Source organism: Anneissia japonica, unplaced genomic scaffold, assembly GCF_011630105.1.
Source record: "Anneissia japonica isolate Jap-2015-1 unplaced genomic scaffold, ASM1163010v1 scaffold483_len1788099_cov177, whole genome shotgun sequence".
Lineage (NCBI taxonomy): Eukaryota > Metazoa > Echinodermata > Crinoidea > Comatulida > Comatulidae > Anneissia > Anneissia japonica.
In genome coordinates, this window is record NW_022682587.1 from 1,729,190 (window position 1) to 1,736,283 (window position 7,094).

The 7,094-nt window shown below is 35.8% G+C and overlaps 1 protein-coding gene across 1 annotated transcript in view; it reads left to right on the forward strand.

Annotated features, from left to right (window-relative positions):
* Window positions 1–7,094, forward strand: part of LOC117117563 (hyalin-like) — a 38,733-nt gene that overhangs the window by 7,928 nt on the left and 23,711 nt on the right. The window lies entirely within an intron of this gene.

Below are 7,094 nucleotides of genomic sequence, written 5' to 3' on the forward strand. Positions count from 1 at the left end.
TATATATATATAGATTAAAAGGCAAAATACTGAAAAACATTAGGAAACAATGGTTGGATCTCAGTAGACATACAAAAATGATAAGCAACAGCTAAAAAGTAAACGTAAGTAAACAGCCAGAAATAGAACCAGAGCTTTCGGACAACACTAGTCCTTCCTCAGTGGCGAGTGAGTGAGGGTAGAAAAAGATAGATGGTTTAAAGTGAGAATTTCATGCAAGCATGATTGGAAACAATAGGCTGGGTGAGAATAAACAGCCTAAACAAGTAAACAGGAAGGCCAAATAAACTTTAGAGGCAAGCCTCAATTAATAAGCCAAATGATTTAATCCAGAATAAATTGAAATTGCCATTGGTTTAATTTAGTGTACTGGGAGAACGTTCCAAATATTGAGTCCAAATAGTGTGGTTGTTTTAAGTAAAAGTTCTCAGTGATTCTCTTTAACTTTGCGATTTTTGTCGCTCCAATTGGCATTATGTTCAATTGAAATCACTCTGAAATTTGAAATTGAATGATTAGCTAAATTGAAATGTTCGGCTACTGGTTGATCAACCTTAGATGTTCTGATAGCTGATCTATGTTGTGTCATTCTCATAAGGAGAGTGTTTTTTATTTCTCCGAAATATTGTTTACCACAAGTATTACAATATATGAGATAAATGACATTTTTGGTGAGGCAATTAATTGATTGCCTTATCCGAAATACGTGGTTTGTCTGGTTGCTCTTGAATGATTGTGTAGAATTTAAGCAAGGAGCATGTTTTGCATGATGAACCACAAAGATGACTACCCAAATTACGGTTGTCGCAAGAGTTAGTTTGCCTCTTGAATTTAGATTGTACTAATATATCACGAAGGTTAGGTGGTCTGCGATAGGCTATGAACGGTGTATCCGGAAAAAAACAGACCTAAGACGTTTTGTGGTCTGTAGAATATGCATATGTTTCTGAATTATAGCCCTTAGTGGTTGTAACCTAGGGTGATAGGTAGTGATCAGTGGCACTCTGGTCGATCGTTGACGTGGTTTGTACGTCAGTGTGTTTGAGCACAAGGTATGTCCTTTGCTTTTTTATTTTTATAGCATTTTCAATATATATATATATATATATATATATATCAGGGGCGTAGTGGAGAAGGAATTAGGAGGTATTAGTTACCGAGCCCGGAGGGGATGGGGTTGTGAGGCGTTACACCTCCAGTAAGATCATTTTCACTAGTAGTAGCGTCTCTACAACTACAGAACAGGGGCAGATGCATGTGTCTCCAGGCTAACGTGAATATACCCCTAACTCTTAGATAAATAATAGAAACGATTCTGTGTTGTAGTCCTACTGCGCCAAATCTCCTAAGCCCTGGCTTTCCTAACCTAGTATTCTTTTTGTGTGCCTAAGCCTGTACCTTATAGGTCTGGCTCCTGGCGTAACTACTGTAGGCCCCTGGTCTAACTTAGCAGGACCCTGACCTAACTGAGGGCTCAATGTTGTTTTAACTGACAGATGTCAACGTCATATGCTTTCTCTTGTCATCAGGCGTAAATCCTTTAAAGTTGATCATACTCACCGTACCTTCCTGTTCGCTTCACAATTTTACGTGCGTTCGTTGTGCAGTTAATTACACTTTACTAAAAAAAAATAATCTATAAGCAAAACCTTCATTTCAGTCTTTTGTGATTTTTTTTATGCCTTTGTAATACTCAATATACATATATACATACATATATATATATATATATATATATATATATATATAAACCATCAAATGTTGACATATACAGTGTTTAAATAAGGACATGATGGAACATCGTAGGCTACCCTGTAGCTTTTCTACGAATAAATTCCTGTAAAAGTCATTGTGTAATAAAATGCCTCCGACGGGATTCGAACCTGCAACCTCTCGCTGACAAAGCGAGTGTCATAACCACTAGACCACGAAGGCTTCATGGTTGAACAGGTTCAATTAACCGTCTGGAACATTGTATTACACAAAGCTACGCCTCAAGAGGGCGTCCGGTCAAATAAATCTGGCAATACGGCTAGAATTACTGTCGTATATTATATATGATATTGAAGGGAGTTAGCCGTTAACACTGTCGAATAAATATAATATAAATCATCAACCTTTGATGATTTATATTACAATTATTCTTCAACAGTGTTAACTGCTAACTCCCTTCAATATAATATAATATAATATAATATATATATATATATATATATATAATATATATATATATATATATATGACTTGCGGTTGACTCAATGTCTCACTCGCGCTTGTGCAATTTGTTTCGAGCTCTTGTGCCAGGCCTGTTTAATGAAGTCACCAGGGTACCATGTCCCTCCTCCAAGCAGACAGACATTTATCATTCAGTGTCCAAATTCAAACTTAAATTATGAAAGGAGCCTTGAAATTTACAAATCACAAGATATGACATGTGTGGATTATACGTTAATAGTTAAAATTAACGATTTAATATTATATATATTCTGTTCACAAAATCTGTAAAAGTTTAAAGTTTCTGATCAGTCTCATTACATATTTTGGAAACGTTTCCATGTAGTTTTGTTAGCAGCAAGTAATTAGATGTCACCCAAGTTCCGTAGTTTTAGGCCAAGTTTTTGAAGGTCTTTGCAAAATACTCCAAGAAGGTTGGTTTTATTACGACCGCGTATACCTGGCTGGCAGCACCCATCAATTGCAAATGACAAAGCACATTATGCAGGTGATGTTTCTTCCATTCTAAGGATGTTAGCCAAACATTGACCATCGCGATTTTATAACACGCCCAGATAATTAGTTGAACCTCGGTAACTTTATAAAGATCTTGTTTCTGGATGACATTAGGCCATTTGATATTTAAATTGTGGCGAAGGTATCCTCTATTCTGCCCTCACATGGCAAAAGGGCAATTTGCTGTTTTGGAGATATTAGCAAAACGTGTAATTCGTCGGTCACATCACGAACTAACACAATCAGAGTAGATTGTGTTAGTTCGTGAAATCAAAAAAGCGCGTCAAAATACGTGCTGTTGTTGTTAAGGACTTTTTGTGTAGTAAAGAATACAAAATTGCTTGACAACCAATACGCGCTCGTTTTGACGCGCTACTGTGATTTCACGAACTAACACAATCTACTTTGATTGTGTTAGTTCGTGATGTGAGCGACGAATTTATTTAGCCTTAAAATGTGTTTTAGTATTTGATTTCATGGTTAATGTATTCAAATTGACAAGTAATGTCTCTTCCAGTTTAGCACACATTTTTTCTATAAATACTGATTTTTACGCTCAAATTATCAGTTATGCTCTTTTGTCGTGGGTTTTCTGATTCAAGACTAGGATATAAGTACACAGTTTAGTTCCTTTCAACGCAATTTTAAGTCAGATTATTTAAAAATAACATTCAATGTATAATTTCATATGTTAGTCATGCATAAACTATCAAATAAATGTACAATAATACCAAGAAACGCATTAAATAATACATTCTAAAATTATAAACGATTTAAAACCCATGTATAGGCTAACCAAGTATACAAAAGAGAAAGAGAGTTAATAATAGTATGCTGTTATGTATCAACAACAAAGCCTTTTTACACAAGGTGCTAGATCAAGGACCCTGCGGGCCCTGAGAGGCCTAAGGAACCCATAAGGGTCTGGGGGCCCAGCACAAGAGCGCATAGGCGTTACGTCACTGCGTGAAGGATGCATGCGTATGTGTATGTGAAAAAAAAATGTTAGAATGCGCGTGTGACTGTTTCTATGTGTACGTTGAACAAGCATTACAATTATTTTATATACATTGGTTTTTAATTTTATTTACAAAGTAATATAATAAAAAATATATTTTAAGTCATATAATTACAATATAAATTAGGCCTATTATTATTTTTTGTAGCATTTTCTTCTCTATGATCCAAATTCAAGTAATAAGAAAATGATTCCGAATATTATTGTTTTTTTTTTATATATTCCAATAAATTATTTAGAAAATGTATTATATATTTAGATTTAGAAATAAATTGTCGTTTGATTAGTGAACACAGTTGATTCGAGTAAACTGTGCAGTTATACCTTTTTGCCATGTTATTTGCTATAAATAAACGAAGTAGAAGTGCCTTTTTGCTATGGTTATTTGCTGAATAAATGTTGTAGTTGTGCCACTTTGCCATAGTTATTTGCTAAATAATTATTTTGTTGTCCCTCTTTGTCACTGTTATTTCTAGTTAAAATGTGAATTGTTATTTTGCCATGGTTAAATATTTTTATTAAACAGTTATTTGCCATAGATTTATTTTCTTAGTATTTAACTGTATGTCATTTAAAGTAAGCCAAGATTATACATATAGTATAAATTAGCTAGACTTATCATGTTTGCCTAACATTAACTATACATATGCTACTGTCTATTTACGAAATTTCTATTTACAAACTGTGAGTACACAAACAGTAGGAATAATAAAAATAATAAAACTTAACAAGCAACCTTCATTTTAGCCTGGGAGAAAGCTCTTTTCTGATTGGTTAGCTGTTGAACGTCACGCTTCAGGGTGTCACAGCCTATCTTTGTAGTTATGCCCTTTTGCCTTGGGAATTTACTGAAAATTGTGTAGATATGCCATACCCCTACCTAGCCCGGGGACACTTTTTTAAATTTTGTTTTGTGTCCACATGTTACTTACCCAACTAGGCTATATAACTCAATTTCGCCAAAAAATGTCAGTTATGCCCTTTTGCTATGAGGGGGGGGGGGCAGTATTTGCAATGTCAAGATCATCTAATATACTGCTAGGGACAGACCAGCTGTTGCAGTTATATAGCATGACAAAAACGGCCTGGGCTTCACAGACTATAAGATGTCTCTTGAGTGAAATACATCTTCGACGGTTCCAAACTTTTTTGAATCGCAAAAAAGCAACGTTTCCAAGAATGATGCGTTGTTTAACATGGACGATAGAATCTAAAAAAAAAGATCTTAGCAGCTTACTTGAGTGCTATGCTTCGTTGTCTTTTATGGTGTTACCACTAATCAAGGGGCCTGAGCTTTGGACCATGTGGTTTGGAGAGTCAGAAGCTGATGGTGGAAAACAAAATCGGTTTACCAAGTTGTTCGAGAATTATCATTGCCGAATCTTCTAATTCAGTAAAGTTGATGCTTTGATGGATATACATCGCGACACCACCGCCGTTACTATTTCTATCCTTCCTTATCAGGACATAATTAGGAATATCAAGTTGACTGGAACATATTATGCTACTAAGCTTAGTTTCTTGTAAAGAAAATATATGAACTGGTCCGTTGTGTAACATGATTCTAGCATCAACAACTTTGTCAAGTAAGCTATTAATATTCAGATCTGCAATTTTTAAGCCGTGCTGATGACGAATAATATAAAATTTACCCCTGTGCCTGATTGGTCTTCTACAGAGGGTCCAGGGTTCATCTCGATATCATCTGAGAGTGCAAATAAGTTGAAAGTAGCAGTATAGTTTGCATAATATAATATAGAATTACCATGAAAACGACATTTTGTTTGTACTTTGAAAAATACGGTGTAATGATAGCACTGCTGACATAATGTTTACAAAGTTCGTTAAAGGTCAAGAACGTTGTGCAAAAAACTAAATCCGCGGCAGCGAATTCCGTAAATATGTTGCGATCATATGACGTGACAAAATTAACACACAATCTGGATTGAAAATATACTGGTAAAATATACATGCTTTTCCATTAAAGTTGCTACAATCATTCGTGGACACCACAAAAAGTCGGAACAACTGCCATGGTTGGGGCTGATGTGGGGCGCGAAAGTAAAGTGTGGTGGGAGGGGGGCCCGATGATTAGATGAGGGACGCTACTTCGCAAAATATGGTTATTTTAGGTGATTTTTAACTACTTGATCGTGATTTTTTGGGGGATGGACTGCTGGGGGCGCGAGTATTTTTTTGTTTGGCGCCCCTGCGCCCTCCGCCCTAGATACACCACCGTTCAGTATATTGATTTATTAGTGGTCCAATCCGATGTAAGTTGATAAGAGATAGGATATTCCTAGCTGAATTGGATAATGTAATTGGCCGTAGGTTTTTTAATGGCTCTTTTTTTTTTTGGGTGGGTTGGGGGGTGGAGTTTCAAAGGGGTAATAATACCTTCGCCGATACAATTCAAATATACGTTGTTTTCAAAGCAAGTGTTAATTATGTCTGCATATTTTTCATCAAAAAGACAGATCCAGCATATTTCAGTAGCTCATTTGGTATTGATTCTGGTCCAGTAGCACGTTCATTGTTAATACAACTAGCAGCCTTTTCAACTTCATATGACGTAATGGGAAAGATGGGATTGACTATCAAATGGATTCAAAACCGCTTCACCTTCCCTGTTGAATTGCTTAGAAAACCAATTACGTATCACATTTGCTTTTGCTGCACTTGAAACGATGTTTTTGCCATCTTTAAAATGTACATAGACATTTGTTGATTTTACCAAATTTGCTGACATGCGAACAGCTTCAAACATCCGGCGGCTTTCAGCAGATGATGTTACAATATGACCAATGTTTTTAGCTCTTGTTTCCTCAAGATTTTTAAGTCGCTTTTCACTCAGATTTTTGGCTGAGTTTATTTTCCGAAGCACATTTATGTTATATTAAGTACATTTGAGCAAGCACAGATTTCCTTAGGCAATTCATACATTTCTTGATCTCATCATTGCAGTTGATGTTATCAGAAGGTACTTTGTTACTAATCGATTTTGTTACAAGGAATTGATAATTCTTTTGCGATTCCTTGCAAGATGACAAACCGGCGCAATTGAGCTTTAACATTTTGGAGGTGGGTTTAAATGCGAGAACGATGTGCTGCTGCTGCTGCTGCTACTGCTGCTGCCGATGCTGCTGCTGCCGCTACCGCTGCTGCCGCTGCCGCTGCCGCCGCCGCTGCCGCTGCTACTGCTGCCGCTGCCGCCACCGCCGCTGCTGATAATTATTATTATTATCATTAATATTATTACAATAATAATAATAATAATAATAATAATAATAATAATTATTATTATTATTATTATTATTATCATTATTATTACAATAATAATAATAAT